We start from the raw sequence: 17,151 nt of genomic DNA, 5'->3' as shown, positions 1-17,151 counted from the left end.
TTTCTCGGCGTTGAGAATGGTCACAGGTAAGTGGGTAAGTTTGCAGGGTAGAAAGCTCTTCAAAGGAGGCAAGGGGTTCCTGCCTGGAAAGTTTGTTGAATGATTTCTCTAGAGGAGGAAAGAGCAAGTGGTCAAACCCCTGGTTGACACTCCTATACATGAAACTTAAACCTCAGAGAAATTGTAGGAAATCTCTACATGAATAATACCTTCACAGTGGCACCCCCGTGAAGCTGACTCTAAGATTCCTACCACTGCCTGTACCACAAGTTTTCATGACTTTCACTTTATGAGGTAATATGGCACAGAGTTCCACTCATTTCACACGAAGACTTACTGCTTCTTGTGGAAGAAATCTCCTCACAACGAATCACTTTCATGTAACTATGCATAGGGGACAACTCTCAGGTTGAAGCCCCTGAATCCTAAGGATAGGTCTACAAAAGGTCATTACAGGATCTCGAGTCTAAAGAAAGAGACACGTGTATTCCATAATCAAGGTTCCGGGATCATATCCTCCCCCCTCAAGGTCTATCTTGCATACTTGCAATCACTGGGAAATGCTCTTACTAAAATTATGGGATTTACAGATTCCCAGGGGACAGGGAATTTGGACTGCAATAGGTCCATTTGTGATAAGGTTTAATGGATTTCCATGTCAGTTAACACAGGTTCCCAAGGTTGCAAGGAACTTTCCAGCAATGTTGTCATGAGTCACAGTGGCATTAGGTTCAACAACACAAAGATTGCCCTGATACCACCTCAGAAAATTAGCTCAAGCTTCTGGGTGATTCTACACTGACCTTTAGTCAGAGTAGAAATGATGTTTGGGGAGGAAATTTGGTTAGAAAAGGGACCAGAGTTGAGGAAGAGAGCTACTACTTTTAAATAAAGGCAACTTCCCTGTTGCGTGATAGTTTTACCTATATTGCTGAAAGGTGTGCCAACTGGGAGCAATTCATGTGGACACCAGCAGTAGTGTTGATCACAGACTGGACTATATGTCTTTCATTCAACAATAAGGCAAAGCTCTGCACTCAGTGCCTCTAGTGTCATGTGAAAAGAGAATTCTACAAAGCAATGGATATGGGTGATGATTCAAGGCCACCATATAGAAAACATTGGTGGAGACTACAAATTTGGGTATGTGTCATCCTCCTCTACACATGAGACACAGCTCATGATTATGTGTGAAATATTATTGGGTTTTTCAAAAATTATTTTACTTCTCTTAATCATTTTGTGTCCAGGGTGGTCCTTACTCAGAATTAAACTCTTTTCTATGCATGCTTAAATTTTTCCTACAATGTAAAACTGGAGAATGAGTGAGAATTTGAGTCCATGCTCTTACGGACATGTCTTTTGTAAGGGAAGGAATGAGTCAGGAAACTTCCACTTACCTGTGACCTGTGATTTTCTGGCATCCCAGAGGGCATGGCAGATGACTGCAAAAGAGTAGAAAGAAATGGTCATCAGCAATGTGTTGTCCTCGCACAGTTGCACAAAAATAGAATGCTACACTCGGTGCTTGTTGGCCTGCACTGCTATCCAACCAAGCGTCACTAAGAGTGTCCAGGTTTGCTCTCATCAGAATCTGGAAAAGTGCCTCTGAGGACCTCAGGAAAGGTCCCCAAGTGATCCCCAAATAGTAAAAGGACCACGGCTTTGAACTCTGTAACCTGGTTGGGCCTCAGCGTAATCCTATTGAGCATGATTTTTATGTCATCACCTCTCTTCATGACATTGGGCTGTCATCATAGACCCAGGAGTAGAGAGAAAGTAGCTATTTGTGCTTTTATATCTGCTATCCACATCCTTACCTGGCTACAGAACACTTTCTCGGCGTTGAGAATGGTCACAGGTATGTGGGTAGGTTTGCAGAGTAGAAAGCTCTTCAAAGGAGGCAAGGGGTCCCTGCCTGGAAAGTTTTTTGAATAATTTCTCTAGAGGAGGAAAGAGCAAGCTGTCAAACCCCTGGTTGATACTCCTATAGATGAAACATAAACCTCAGAGGAATTGTAGGAAATCTCTACATGAATAATACCTTCACAGTGGCACCCCCGGGAAAGTGACTCTAAGATTCCTACCACTGCCTGTACCACAAATTTTCATGGCTTTCACTTTATGAGGTAAAAATGGTACAGAGTTCCACTCATTTCACACGAAGACTTACTGCTTCTTGTGGAAGCAATCTCCTCACAACGTATCACTTTCATGTATTTATGCGTAGGGGACAACTCTCAGGTTGAAGCCCCTGAATCCTAAGGATAGGTCTACAAAAGGTCATTACAGGATCTCGAGTCTAAAGAAAGAGACACGTGTATTCCATATTCAAGGTTCCGGGATCATATCCTCCCCCCTCAATGACTATCTTGCATACTTGCAATCACTGGGAAATGCTCTTACTAAAATTATGGAATTTACATATTCCCAGGGGACAGGGAATTTGGACTGCAATAGGTCCATTTGTGATAAGGTTTAATGGATTTACAAGTCAATTAACACAGGTTCCCAATGTTGCAAGGAACTTGCCAGCAATGTTGTCATGAGTCACAGTGGCATTAGGTTCAACAACACAAAGATTGCCCTGATACCACCTCAGAAAATTAGCTCAAGCTTCTGGATGATTCTACACTGACCTGTAGTCAGAGTAGAAATGATGTTTGGGGAGGAAATTTGGTAAGAAAAGGGACCATAGTTGAGGAAGTGAGCTACAACTTTTAAATAAAGGCAACTTCCCTGTTGCGTGATAGTTTTTCCTATATTGCTGAAAGGTGTGCCAATTGGGAGCAATTCATGTGGACACCAGCAGTAGTGTAGATCACAGACTGGACTATATGTCTTTCATTCAACAATAAGGCAAAGCTCTGTACTCAGTGTCTCTAGTGTCATGGGAAAAGAGAATTGTACAAAGCAATGGATATGTGTGATGATTCCTGGCAACCATATAGAAAACATTGGTGGAGACTACAAATTTGGGTATGTGTCATCCTCCGCTACACATGAGACACAGCTCATGATGATGTGTGAAATATTATTGGGTTTTTCAGAAATTATTTTACTTCTCTTAATCATTTTGTGTCCAGGGTGGTCCTTACTCAGAATTAAACTCTTTTCTATGCATGCTTAAATTTTTCCTACAATGTAAAACTGGAGAATGAGTGAGAATTTGAGTCCATGCTCTTAGGGACATGTTTTTTCTTAGGGAAGGAATGAGTCAGGAAACTTCCACTTACCTGTGATCTGTGATTCTCTGGCTTCCAAGAAGGCATGGCAGATGACTGCAAAAGAGTAGAAAGAAATGGTCATCAGCAATGTGTAGTCCTCGCACACTTGCACGAAAATAGAATGCTACACTTGGTGCTTGTTGGCCTGCACTGCTAGCCAACCAAGCTTCACCATGAGTGTCCAGGTTTGCTTTCATCAGAAACAGGAAAAGCGCCTCTGAGGACCTCAGGAAAGGTCCCCAAGTGATCCCCAAATAGTAAGAGGACCACGGCTTTGAACTCTGTAAACCTGGTTGGGCCTCAGCGTAATCCTATTGAGCATGATTTTTATGTCATCACCTCTCTTCATGACATTGGGCTGTCATCATAGACCCAGATGTAGAGAGACAGTAGCTATTTGTGCTTTTATATCTGCTATCCACATCCTTACCTGGCTAAGGAACACTTTCTCGGCGTTGAGAATGGTCACAGGTAAGTGGGTAAGTTTGCAGGGTAGAAAGCTCTTCAAAGGAGGCAAGGGGTTCCTGCCTGGAAAGTTTGTTGAATGATTTCTCTAGAGGAGGAAAGAGCAAGTGGTCAAACCCCTGGTTGACACTCCTATACATGAAACTTAAACCTCAGAGAAATTGTAGGAAATCTCTACATGAATAATACCTTCACAGTGGCACCCCCGTGAAGCTGACTCTAAGATTCCTACCACTGCCTGTACCACAAGTTTTCATGACTTTCACTTTATGAGGTAATATGGCACAGAGTTCCACTCATTTCACACGAAGACTTACTGCTTCTTGTGGAAGAAATCTCCTCACAACGAATCACTTTCATGTAACTATGCATAGGGGACAACTCTCAGGTTGAAGCCCCTGAATCCTAAGGATAGGTCTACAAAAGGTCATTACAGGATCTCGAGTCTAAAGAAAGAGACACGTGTATTCCATAATCAAGGTTCCGGGATCATATCCTCCCCCCTCAAGGTCTATCTTGCATACTTGCAATCACTGGGAAATGCTCTTACTAAAATTATGGGATTTACAGATTCCCAGGGGACAGGGAATTTGGACTGCAATAGGTCCATTTGTGATAAGGTTTAATGGATTTCCATGTCAGTTAACACAGGTTCCCAAGGTTGCAAGGAACTTTCCAGCAATGTTGTCATGAGTCACAGTGGCATTAGGTTCAACAACACAAAGATTGCCCTGATACCACCTCAGAAAATTAGCTCAAGCTTCTGGGTGATTCTACACTGACCTTTAGTCAGAGTAGAAATGATGTTTGGGGAGGAAATTTGGTTAGAAAAGGGACCAGAGTTGAGGAAGAGAGCTACTACTTTTAAATAAAGGCAACTTCCCTGTTGCGTGATAGTTTTACCTATATTGCTGAAAGGTGTGCCAACTGGGAGCAATTCATGTGGACACCAGCAGTAGTGTTGATCACAGACTGGACTATATGTCTTTCATTCAACAATAAGGCAAAGCTCTGCACTCAGTGCCTCTAGTGTCATGTGAAAAGAGAATTCTACAAAGCAATGGATATGGGTGATGATTCAAGGCCACCATATAGAAAACATTGGTGGAGACTACAAATTTGGGTATGTGTCATCCTCCTCTACACATGAGACACAGCTCATGATTATGTGTGAAATATTATTGGGTTTTTCAAAAATTATTTTACTTCTCTTAATCATTTTGTGTCCAGGGTGGTCCTTACTCAGAATTAAACTCTTTTCTATGCATGCTTAAATTTTTCCTACAATGTAAAACTGGAGAATGAGTGAGAATTTGAGTCCATGCTCTTACGGACATGTCTTTTGTAAGGGAAGGAATGAGTCAGGAAACTTCCACTTACCTGTGACCTGTGATTTTCTGGCATCCCAGAGGGCATGGCAGATGACTGCAAAAGAGTAGAAAGAAATGGTCATCAGCAATGTGTTGTCCTCGCACAGTTGCACAAAAATAGAATGCTACACTCGGTGCTTGTTGGCCTGCACTGCTATCCAACCAAGCGTCACTAAGAGTGTCCAGGTTTGCTCTCATCAGAATCTGGAAAAGTGCCTCTGAGGACCTCAGGAAAGGTCCCCAAGTGATCCCCAAATAGTAAAAGGACCACGGCTTTGAACTCTGTAACCTGGTTGGGCCTCAGCGTAATCCTATTGAGCATGATTTTTATGTCATCACCTCTCTTCATGACATTGGGCTGTCATCATAGACCCAGGAGTAGAGAGAAAGTAGCTATTTGTGCTTTTATATCTGCTATCCACATCCTTACCTGGCTACAGAACACTTTCTCGGCGTTAAGAATGGTCACAGGTATGTGGGTAGGTTTGCAGAGTAGAAAGCTCTTCAAAGGAGGCAAGGGGTCCCTGCCTGGAAAGTTTTTTGAATAATTTCTCTAGAGGAGGAAAGAGCAAGCTGTCAAACCCCTGGTTGATACTCCTATAGATGAAACATAAACCTCAGAGGAATTGTAGGAAATCTCTACATGAATAATACCTTCACAGTGGCACCCCCGGGAAAGTGACTCTAAGATTCCTACCACTGCCTGTACCACAAATTTTCATGGCTTTCACTTTATGAGGTAAAAATGGTACAGAGTTCCACTCATTTCACACGAAGACTTACTGCTTCTTGTGGAAGCAATCTCCTCACAACGTATCACTTTCATGTATTTATGCGTAGGGGACAACTCTCAGGTTGAAGCCCCTGAATCCTAAGGATAGGTCTACAAAAGGTCATTACAGGATCTCGAGTCTAAAGAAAGAGACACGTGTATTCCATATTCAAGGTTCCGGGATCATATCCTCACCCCTCAATGTCTATCTTGCATACTTGCAATCACTGGGAAATGCTCTTACTAAAATTATGGAATTTACATATTCCCAGGGGACAGGGAATTTGGACTGCAATAGGTCCATTTGTGATAAGGTTTAATGGATTTACAAGTCAATTAACACAGGTTCCCAATGTTGCAAGGAACTTTCCAGCAATGTTGTCATGAGTCACAGTGGCATTAGGTTCAACAACACAAAGATTGCCCTGATACCACCTCAGAAAATTAGCTCTAGCTTCTGGATGATTCTACACTGACCTGTAGTCAGAGTAGAAATGATGTTTGGGGAGGAAATTTGGTAAGAAAAGGGACCATAGTTGAGGAAGTGAGCTACAACTTTTAAATAAAGGCAACTTCCCTGTTGCGTGATAGTTTTTCCTATATTGCTGAAAGGTGTGACAATTGGGAGCAATTCATGTGGACACCAGCAGTAGTGTAGATCACAGACTGGACTATATGTCTTTCATTCAACAATAAGGCAAAGCTCTGTACTCAGTGTCTCTAGTGTCATGGGAAAAGAGAATTGTACAAAGCAATGGATATGGGTGATGATTCCTGGCAACCATATAGAAAACATTGGTGGAGACTACAAATTTGGGTATGTGTCATCCTCCGCTACACATGAGACACAGCTCATGATGATGTGTGAAATATTATTGGGTTTTTCAGAAATTATTTTACTTCTCTTAATCATTTTGTGTCCAGGGAGGTCCTTACTCAGAATTAAACTCTCTTTTCTATGCATGCTTAAATTTTTCCTACAATGTAAAACTGGAGAATGAGTGAGAATTTGAGTCCATGCTCTTAGGGACATGTTTTTTCTTAGGGAAGGAATGAGTCAGGAAACTTCCACTTACCTGTGATCTGTGATTCTCTGGCTTCCAAGAAGGCATGGCAGATGACTGCAAAAGAGTAGAAAGAAATGGTCATCAGCAATGTGTAGTCCTCGCACACTTGCACGAAAATAGAATGCTACACTCGGTGCTTGTTGGCCTGCACTGCTAGCCAACCAAGCTTCACCATGAGTGTCCAGGTTTGCTTTCATCAGAAACAGGAAAAGCGCCTCTGAGGACCTCAGGAAAGGTCCCCAAGTGATCCCCAAATAGTAAGAGGACCACGGCTTTGAACTCTGTAAACCTGGTTGGGCCTCAGCGTAATCCTATTGAGCATGATTTTTATGTCATCACCTCTCTTCATGACATTGGGCTGTCATCATAGACCCAGATGTAGAGAGACAGTAGCTATTTGTGCTTTTATATCTGCTATCCACATCCTTACCTGGCTAAGGAACACTTTCTCGGCGTTGAGAATGGTCACAGGTAAGTGGGTAAGTTTGCAGGGTAGAAAGCTCTTCAAAGGAGGCAAGGGGTTCCTGCCTGGAAAGTTTGTTGAATGATTTCTCTAGAGGAGGAAAGAGCAAGTGGTCAAACCCCTGGTTGACACTCCTATACATGAAACTTAAACCTCAGAGAAATTGTAGGAAATCTCTACATGAATAATACCTTCACAGTGGCACCCCCGTGAAGCTGACTCTAAGATTCCTACCACTGCCTGTACCACAAGTTTTCATGACTTTCACTTTATGAGGTAATATGGCACAGAGTTCCACTCATTTCACACGAAGACTTACTGCTTCTTGTGGAAGCGCTCTCCTCACAACGAATCACTTTCATGTAACTATGCATAGGGGACAACTCTCAGGTTGAAGCCCCTGAATCCTAAGGATAGGTCTACAAAAGGTCATTACAGGATCTCGAGTCTAAAGAAAGAGACACGTGTATTCCATAATCAAGGTTCAGGGATCATATCCTCCCCCCTCAAGGTCTATCTTGCATACTTGCAATCACTGGGAAATGCTCTTACTAAAATTATGGGATTTACAGATTCCCAGGGGACAGGGAATTTGGACTGCAATAGGTCCATTTGTGATAAGGTTTAATGGATTTCCATGTCAGTTAACACAGGTTCCCAAGGTTGCAAGGAACTTTCCAGCAATGTTGTCATGAGTCACAGTTGCATTAGCTTCAACAACACAAAGATTGCCCTGATACCACCTCAGAAAATTAGCTCAAGCTTCTGGGTGATTCTACACTGACCTTTAGTCAGAGTAGAAATGATGTTTGGGGACGAAATTTGGTTAGAAAAGGGACCAGAGTTGAGGAAGAGAGCTACTACTTTTAAATAAAGGCAACTTCCCTGTTGCGTGATAGTTTTACCTATATTGCTGAAAGGTGTGCCAACTGGGAGCAATTCATGTGGACACCAGCAGTAGTGTTGATCACAGACTGGACTATATGTCTTTCATTCAACAATAAGGCAAAGCTCTGCACTCAGTGCCTCTAGTGTCATGTGAAAAGAGAATTCTACAAAGCAATGGATATGGGTGATGATTCAAGGCCACCATATAGAAAACATTGGTGGAGACTACAAATTTGGGTATGTGTCATCCTCCTCTACACATGAGACACAGCTCATGATTATGTGTGAAATATTATTGGGTTTTTCAAAAATTATTTTACTTCTCTTAATCATTTTGTGTCCAGGGTGGTCCTTACTCAGAATTAAACTCTTTTCTATGCATGCTTAAATTTTTCCTACAATGTAAAACTGGAGAATGAGTGAGAATTTGAGTCCATGCTCTTACGGACATGTCTTTTGTAAGTGAAGGAATGAGTCAGGAAACTTCCACTTACCTGTGACCTGTGATTTTCTGGCATCCCAGAGGGCACGGCAGATGACTGCAAAAGAGTAGAAAGAAATGGTCATCAGCAATGTGTTGTCCTCGCACAGTTGCACAAAAATAGAATGCTACACTCGGTGCTTGTTGGCCTGCACTGCTATCCAACCAAGCGTCACTATGAGTGTCCAGGTTTGCTCTCATCAGAATCAGGAAAAGTGCCTCTGAGGACCTCAGGAAAGGTCCCCAAGTGATCCCCAAATAGTAAAAGGACCACGGCTTTGAACTCTGTAACCTGGTTGGGCCTCAGCGTAATCCTATTGAGCATGATTTTTATGTCATCACCTCTCTTCATGACATTGGGCTGTCATCATAGACCCAGGAGTAGAGAGAAAGTAGCTATTTGTGCTTTTATATCTGCTATCCACATCCTTACCTGGCTACAGAACACTTTCTCGGCGTTGAGAATGGTCACAGGTATGTGGGTAGGTTTGCAGAGTATAAAGCTCTTCAAAGGAGGCAAGGGGTCCCTGCCTGGAAAGTTTTTTGAATAATTTCTCTAGAGGAGGAAAGAGCAAGCTCTCAAACCCCTGGTTGATACTCCTATAGATGAAACATAAACCTCAGAGGAATTAGGAAATCTCTACATGAATAATACCGTCACAATGGCACCCCCGGGAAACTGACTCTAAGATTCCTACCACTGCCTGTACCACAAATTTTCATGGCTTTCACTTTATGAGGTAAAAATGGTACAGAGTTCCACTCATTTCACACGAAGACTTACTGCTTCTTGTGGAAGCAATCTCCTCACAACGTATCACTTTCATGTATTTATGCGTAGGGGACAACTCTCAGGTTGAAGCCCCTGAATCCTAAGGATAGGTCTACAAAAGGTCATTACAGGATCTCGAGTCTAAAGAAAGAGACACGTGTATTCCATATTCAAGGTTCCGGGATCATATCCTCCCCCCTCAATGTCTATCTTGCATACTTGCAATCACTGGGAAATGCTCTTACTAAAATTATGGAATTTACATATTCCCAGGGGACAGGGAATTTGGACTGCAATAGGTCCATTTGTGATAAGGTTTAATGGATTTACAAGTCAATTAACACAGGTTCCCAATGTTGCAAGGAACTTTCCAGCAATGTTGTCATGAGTCACAGTGGCATTAGGTTCAACAACACAAAGATTGCCCTGATACCACCTCAGAAAATTAGCTCTAGCTTCTGGATGATTCTACACTGACCTGTAGTCAGAGTAGAAATGATGTTTGGGGAGGAAATTTGGTAAGAAAAGGGACCATAGTTGAGGAAGTGAGCTACAACTTTTAAATAAAGGCAACTTCCCTGTTGCGTGATAGTTTTTCCTATATTGCTGAAAGGTGTGACAATTGGGAGCAATTCATGTGGACACCAGCAGTAGTGTAGATCACAGACTGGACTATATGTCTTTCATTCAACAATAAGGCAAAGCTCTGTACTCAGTGTCTCTAGTGTCATGGGAAAAGAGAATTGTACAAAGCAATGGATATGGGTGATGATTCCTGGCAACCATATAGAAAACATTGGTGGAGACTACAAATTTGGGTATGTGTCATCCTCCGCTACACATGAGACACAGCTCATGATGATGTGTGAAATATTATTGGGTTTTTCAGAAATTATTTTACTTCTCTTAATCATTTTGTGTCCAGGGAGGTCCTTACTCAGAATTAAACTCTCTTTTCTATGCATGCTTAAATTTTTCCTACAATGTAAAACTGGAGAATGAGTGAGAATTTGAGTCCATGCTCTTAGGGACATGTTTTTTCTTAGGGAAGGAATGAGTCAGGATACTTCCACTTACCTGTGATCTGTGATTCTCTGGCTTCCAAGAAGGCATGGCAGATGACTGCAAAAGAGTAGAAAGAAATGGTCATCAGCAATGTGTAGTCCTCGCACACTTGCACGAAAATAGAATGCTACACTCGGTGCTTGTTGGCCTGCACTGCTAGCCAACCAAGCTTCACCATGAGTGTCCAGGTTTGCTTTCATCAGAAACAGGAAAAGCGCCTCTGAGGACCTCAGGAAAGGTCCCCAAGTGATCCCCAAGTAGTAAGAGGACCACGGCTTTGAACTCTGTAAACCTGGTTGGGCCTCAGCGTAATCCTATTGAGCATGATTTTTATGTCATCACCTCTCTTCATGACATTGGGCTGTCATCATAGACCCAGATGTAGAGAGACAGTAGCTATTTGTGCTTTTATATCTGCTATCCACATCCTTACCTGGCTAAGGAACACTTTCTCGGCGTTGAGAATGGTCACAGGTAAGTGGGTAAGTTTGCAGGGTAGAAAGCTCTTCAAAGGAGGCAAGGGGTTCCTGCCTGGAAAGTTTGTTGAATGATTTCTCTAGAGGAGGAAAGAGCAAGTGGTCAAACCCCTGGTTGACACTCCTATACATGAAACTTAAACCTCAGAGAAATTGTAGGAAATCTCTACATGAATAATACCTTCACAGTGGCACCCCCGTGAAGCTGACTCTAAGATTCCTACCACTGCCTGTACCACAAGTTTTCATGACTTTCACTTTATGAGGTAATATGGCACAGAGTTCCACTCATTTCACACGAAGACTTACTGCTTCTTGTGGAAGCAATCTCCTCACAACGAATCACTTTCATGTAACTATGCATAGGGGACAACTCTCAGGTTGAAGCCCCTGAATCCTAAGGATAGGTCTACAAAAGGTCATTACAGGATCTCGAGTCTAAAGAAAGAGACACGTGTATTCCATAATCAAGGTTCCGGGATCATATCCTCCCCCCTCAAGGTCTATCTTGCATACTTGCAATCACTGGGAAATGCTCTTACTAAAATTATGGGATTTACAGATTCCCAGGGGACAGGGAATTTGGACTGCAATAGGTCCATTTGTGATAAGGTTTAATGGATTTCCATGTCAGTTAACACAGGTTCCCAAGGTTGCAAGGAACTTTCCAGCAATGTTGTCATGAGTCACAGTTGCATTAGCTTCAACAACACAAAGATTGCCCTGATACCACCTCAGAAAATTAGCTCAAGCTTCTGGGTGATTCTACACTGACCTTTAGTCAGAGTAGAAATGATGTTTGGGGACGAAATTTGGTTAGAAAAGGGACCAGAGTTGAGGAAGAGAGCTACTACTTTTAAATAAAGGCAACTTCCCTGTTGCGTGATAGTTTTACCTATATTGCTGAAAGGTGTGCCAACTGGGAGCAATTCATGTGGACACCAGCAGTAGTGTTGATCACAGACTGGACTATATGTCTTTCATTCAACAATAAGGCAAAGCTCTGCACTCAGTGCCTCTAGTGTCATGTGAAAAGAGAATTCTACAAAGCAATGGATATGGGTGATGATTCAAGGCCACCATATAGAAAACATTGGTGGAGACTACAAATTTGGGTATGTGTCATCCTCCTCTACACATGAGACACAGCTCATGATTATGTGTGAAATATTATTGGGTTTTTCAAAAATTATTTTACTTCTCTTAATCATTTTGTGTCCAGGGTGGTCCTTACTCAGAATTAAACTCTTTTCTATGCATGCTTAAATTTTTCCTACAATGTAAAACTGGAGAATGAGTGAGAATTTGAGTCCATGCTCTTACGGACATGTCTTTTGTAAGTGAAGGAATGAGTCAGGAAACTTCCACTTACCTGTGACCTGTGATTTTCTGGCATCCCAGAGGGCACGGCAGATGACTGCAAAAGAGTAGAAAGAAATGGTCATCAGCAATGTGTTGTCCTCGCACAGTTGCACAAAAATAGAATGCTACACTCGGTGCTTGTTGGCCTGCACTGCTATCCAACCAAGCGTCACTATGAGTGTCCAGGTTTGCTCTCATCAGAATCAGGAAAAGTGCCTCTGAGGACCTCAGGAAAGGTCCCCAAGTGATCCCCAAATAGTAAAAGGACCACGGCTTTGAACTCTGTAACCTGGTTGGGCCTCAGCGTAATCCTATTGAGCATGATTTTTATGTCATCACCTCTCTTCATGACATTGGGCTGTCATCATAGACCCAGGAGTAGAGAGAAAGTAGCTATTTGTGCTTTTATATCTGCTATCCACATCCTTACCTGGCTACAGAACACTTTCTCGGCGTTGAGAATGGTCACAGGTATGTGGGTAGGTTTGCAGAGTAGAAAGCTCTTCAAAGGAGGCAAGGGGTCCCTGCCTGGAAAGTTTTTTGAATAATTTCTCTAGAGGAGGAAAGAGCAAGCTGTCAAACCCCTGGTTGACACTCCTATACATGAAACTTAAACCTCAGAGGAATTGTAGGAAATCTCTACATGAATAATACCTTCACAGTGGCACCCCCGGGAAACTGACTCTAAGATTCCTACCACTGCCTGTACCACAAATTTTCATGGCTTTCACTTTATGAGGTAAAAATGGTACAGAGTTCCACTCATTTCACACGAAGACTTACTGCTTCTTGTGGAAGCAATCTCCTCACAACGTATCACTTTCATGTATTTATGCGTAGGGGAAAACTCTCAGGTTGAAGCCCCTGAATCCTAAGGATAGTTCTACAAAAGGTCATTACAGGATCTCGAGTCTAAAGAAAGAGACACGTGTATTCCATATTCAAGGTTCCGGGATCATATCCTCCCCCCTCAATGACTATCTTGCATACTTGCAATCACTGGGAAATGCTCTTACTAAAATTATGGAATTTACATATTCCCAGGGGACAGGGAATTTGGACTGCAATAGGTCCATTTGTGATAAGGTTTAATGGATTTACAAGTCAATTAACACAGGTTCCCAATGTTGCAAGGAACTTGCCAGCAATGTTGTCATGAGTCACAGTGGCATTAGGTTCAACAACACAAAGATTGCCCTGATACCACCTCAGAAAATTAGCTCAAGCTTCTGGATGATTCTACACTGACCTGTAGTCAGAGTAGAAATGATGTTTGGGGAGGAAATTTGGTAAGAAAAGGGACCATAGTTGAGGAAGTGAGCTACAACTTTTAAATAAAGGCAACTTCCCTGTTGCGTGATAGTTTTTCCTATATTGCTGAAAGGTGTGCCAATTGGAAGCAATTCATGTGGACACCAGCAGTAGTGTAGATCACAGACTGGACTATATGTCTTTCATTCAACAATAAGGCAAAGCTCTGTACTCAGTGTCTCTAGTGTCATGGGAAAAGAGAATTGTACAAAGCAATGGATATGGGTGATGATTCCTGGCAACCATATAGAAAACATTGGTGGAGACTACAAATTTGGGTATGTGTAATCCTCCGCTACACATGAGACACAGCTCATGATGATGTGTGAAATATTATTGGGTTTTTCAGAAATTATTTTACTTCTCTTAATCATTTTGTGTCCAGGGAGGTCCTTACTCAGAATTAAACTCTCTTTTCTATGCATGCTTAAATTTTTCCTACAATGTAAAACTGGAGAATGAGTGAGAATTTGAGTCCATGCTCTTAGGGACATGTTTTTTCTTAGGGAAGGAATGAGTCAGGAAACTTCCACTTACCTGTGATCTGTGATTCTCTGGCTTCCAAGAAGGCATGGCAGATGACTGCAAAAGAGTAGAAAGAAATGGTCATCAGCAATGTGTAGTCCTCGCACACTTGCACGAAAATAGAATGCTACACTCGGTGCTTGTTGGCCTGCACTGCTAGCCAACCAAGCTTCACCATGAGTGTCCAGGTTTGCTTTCATCAGAAACAGGAAAAGCGCCTCTGAGGACCTCAGGAAAGGTCCCCAAGTGATCCCCAAATAGTAAGAGGACCACGGCTTTGAACTCTGTAAACCTGGTTGGGCCTCAGCGTAATCCTATTGAGCATGATTTTTATGTCATCACCTCTCTTCATGACATTGGGCTGTCATCATAGACCCAGATGTAGAGAGACAGTAGCTATTTGTGCTTTTATATCTGCTATCCACATCCTTACCTGGCTAAGGAACACTTTCTCGGCGTTGAGAATGGTCACAGGTAAGTGGGTAAGTTTGCAGGGTAGAAAGCTCTTCAAAGGAGGCAAGGGGTTCCTGCCCGGAAAGTTTGTTGAATGATTTCTCTAGAGGAGGAAAGAGCAAGTGGTCAAACCCCTGGTTGACACTCCTATACATGAAACTTAAACCTCAGAGAAATTGTAGGAAATCTCTACATGAATAATACCTTCACAGTGGCACCCCCGTGAAGCTGACTCTAAGATTCCTACCACTGCCTGTACCACAAGTTTTCATGACTTTCACTTTATGAGGTAATATGGCACAGAGTTCCACTCATTTCACACGAAGACTTACTGCTTCTTGTGGAAGCAATCTCCTCACAACGATTCACTTTCATGTAACTATGCATAGGGGACAACTCTCAGGTTGAAGCCCCTGAATCCTAAGGATAGGTCTACAAAAGGTCATTACAGGATCTCGAGTCTAAAGAAAGGTATACGTGTATTCCATAATCAAGGTTCCGGGATCATATCCTCCCCCCTCCAGGTCTATCTTGCATACTTGCAATCACTGGGAAATGCTCTTACTAAAATTATGGGATTTACAGATTCCCAGGGGACAGGGAATTTGGACTGCAATAGGTCCATTTGTGATAAGGTTTAATGGATTTCCATGTCAGTTAACACAGGTTCCCAAGGTTGCAAGGAACTTTCCAGCAATGTTGTCATGAGTCACAGTGGCATTAGTTTCAACAACACAAAGATTGCCCTGATACCACCTCAGAAAATTAGCTCAAGCTTCTGGGTGATTCTACACTGACCTTTAGTCAGAGTAGAAATGATGTTTGGGGAGGAAATTTGGTTAGAAAAGGGACCAGAGTTGAGGAAGAGAGCTACAACTTTTAAATAAAGGCAACTTCCCTGTTGCGTGATAGTTTTACCTATATTGCTGAAAGGTGTGCCAATTGGGAGCAATTCATGTGGACACCAGCAGTAGTGTTGATCACAGACTGGACTATATGTCTTTCATTCAACAATAAGGCAAAGCTCTGCACTCAGTGCCTCTAGTGTCATGTGAAAAGAGAATTCTACAAAGCAATGGATATGGGTGATGATTCAAGGCCACCATATAGAAAACATTGGTGGAGACTACAAATTTGGGTATGTGTCATCCTCCTCTACACATGAGACACAGCTCATGATTATGTGTAAAATATTATTGGGTTTTTCAAAAATTATTTTACTTCTCTTAATCATTTGGTGTCCAGGGTGGTCCTTACTCAGAATTAAACTCTTTTCTATGCATGCTTAAATTTTTCCTACAATGTAAAACTGGAGAATGAGTGAGAATTTGAGTCCATGCTCTTACGGACATGTCTTTTGTAAGGGAAGGAATGAGTCAGGAAACTTCCACTTACCTGTGACCTGTGATTTTCTGGCATCCCAGAGGGCATGGCAGATGACTGCAAAAGAGTAGAAAGAAATGGTCATCAGCAATGTGTTGTCCTCGCACAGTTGCACAAAAATAGAATGCTACACTCGGTGCTTGTTGGCCTGCACTGCTATCCAACCAAGCGTCACTATGAGTGTCCAGGTTTGCTCTCATCAGAATCAGGAAAAGTGCCTCTGAGGACCTCATGAAAGGTCCCCAAGTGATCCCCAAATAGTAAAAGGACCACGGCTTTGAACTCTGTAACCTGGTTGGGCCTCAGCGTAATCCTATTGAGCATGATTTTTATGTCATCACCTCTCTTCATGACATTGGGCTGTCATCATAGACCCAGGAGTAGAGAGAAAGTAGCTATTTGTGCTTTTATATCTGCTATCCACATCCTTACCTGGCTACAGAACACTTTCTCGGCGTTGAGAATGGTCACAGGTATGTGGGTAGGTTTGCAGAGTAGAAAGCTCTTCAAAGGAGGCAAGGGGTCCCTGCCTGGAAAGTTTTTTGAATAATTTCTCTAGAGGAGGAAAGAGCAAGCTGTCAAACCCCTGGGTGACACTCCTATAGATGAAACTTAAACCTCAGAGGAATTGTAGGAAATCTCTACATGAATAATACCTTCACAGTGGCACCCCCGGGAAACTGACTCTAAGATTCCTACCACTGCCTGTACCACAAATTTTCATGGCTTTCACTTTATGAGGTAAAAATGGTACAGAGTTCCACTCATTTCACACGAAGACTTACTGCTTCTTGTGGAAGCAATCTCCTCACAACGTATCACTTTCAAGTATTTATGCGTAGGGGACAACTTTCAGGTTGAAGCCCCTGAATCCTAAGGATAGGTCTACAAAAGGTCATTACAGGATCTCGAGTCTAAAGAAAGAGACACGTGTATTCCATATTCAAGGTTCCGGGATCATATCCTCCCCCCTCAATGACTATCTTGCATACTTGCAATCACTGGGAAATGCTCTTACTAAAATTATGGAATTTACATATTCCCAGGGGACAGGGAATTTGGACTGCAATA

General features: G+C 42.4%; 9 non-coding genes across 9 annotated transcripts; all 9 read right to left on the bottom strand.

The window, feature by feature from the left end:
- Positions 1 to 1,685: 1,685 nt before the first annotated feature.
- On the bottom strand, positions 1,686 to 1,764 carry LOC127676814 (small nucleolar RNA SNORD115). Its single transcript, XR_007976232.1, has one exon. It is a non-coding gene; the product is annotated as a small nucleolar RNA SNORD115 (small nucleolar RNA).
- Positions 1,765 to 3,522: 1,758 nt separating this feature from the next.
- Positions 3,523 to 3,601, bottom strand: LOC127676813 (small nucleolar RNA SNORD115). The gene has a single exon (XR_007976231.1). It is a non-coding gene; the product is annotated as a small nucleolar RNA SNORD115 (small nucleolar RNA).
- Positions 3,602 to 5,357: 1,756 nt separating this feature from the next.
- LOC127676812 (small nucleolar RNA SNORD115) lies at positions 5,358 to 5,436 on the bottom strand. The gene has a single exon (XR_007976230.1). It is a non-coding gene; the product is annotated as a small nucleolar RNA SNORD115 (small nucleolar RNA).
- Positions 5,437 to 7,196: 1,760 nt separating this feature from the next.
- On the bottom strand, positions 7,197 to 7,275 carry LOC127676811 (small nucleolar RNA SNORD115). Its single transcript, XR_007976229.1, has one exon. It is a non-coding gene; the product is annotated as a small nucleolar RNA SNORD115 (small nucleolar RNA).
- Positions 7,276 to 9,031: 1,756 nt separating this feature from the next.
- LOC127676808 (small nucleolar RNA SNORD115) lies at positions 9,032 to 9,110 on the bottom strand. The gene has a single exon (XR_007976228.1). It is a non-coding gene; the product is annotated as a small nucleolar RNA SNORD115 (small nucleolar RNA).
- Positions 9,111 to 10,868: 1,758 nt separating this feature from the next.
- On the bottom strand, positions 10,869 to 10,947 carry LOC127676807 (small nucleolar RNA SNORD115). The gene has a single exon (XR_007976227.1). It is a non-coding gene; the product is annotated as a small nucleolar RNA SNORD115 (small nucleolar RNA).
- Positions 10,948 to 12,703: 1,756 nt separating this feature from the next.
- Positions 12,704 to 12,782, bottom strand: LOC127676806 (small nucleolar RNA SNORD115). The gene has a single exon (XR_007976226.1). It is a non-coding gene; the product is annotated as a small nucleolar RNA SNORD115 (small nucleolar RNA).
- A 1,760-nt stretch (positions 12,783 to 14,542) lies between these two features.
- On the bottom strand, positions 14,543 to 14,621 carry LOC127676805 (small nucleolar RNA SNORD115). The gene has a single exon (XR_007976225.1). It is a non-coding gene; the product is annotated as a small nucleolar RNA SNORD115 (small nucleolar RNA).
- A 1,756-nt stretch (positions 14,622 to 16,377) lies between these two features.
- On the bottom strand, positions 16,378 to 16,456 carry LOC127676804 (small nucleolar RNA SNORD115). The gene has a single exon (XR_007976224.1). It is a non-coding gene; the product is annotated as a small nucleolar RNA SNORD115 (small nucleolar RNA).
- Between the last annotated feature and the right edge of the window lie 695 nt (positions 16,457 to 17,151).

Source organism: Apodemus sylvaticus, chromosome 1 (assembly GCF_947179515.1).
Source record: "Apodemus sylvaticus chromosome 1, mApoSyl1.1, whole genome shotgun sequence".
Taxonomy (NCBI): domain Eukaryota; kingdom Metazoa; phylum Chordata; class Mammalia; order Rodentia; family Muridae; genus Apodemus; species Apodemus sylvaticus.
The sequence above is the reverse complement of the archived record's forward strand: the minus strand, read 5'-3'. Positions and strand labels throughout refer to the sequence as shown.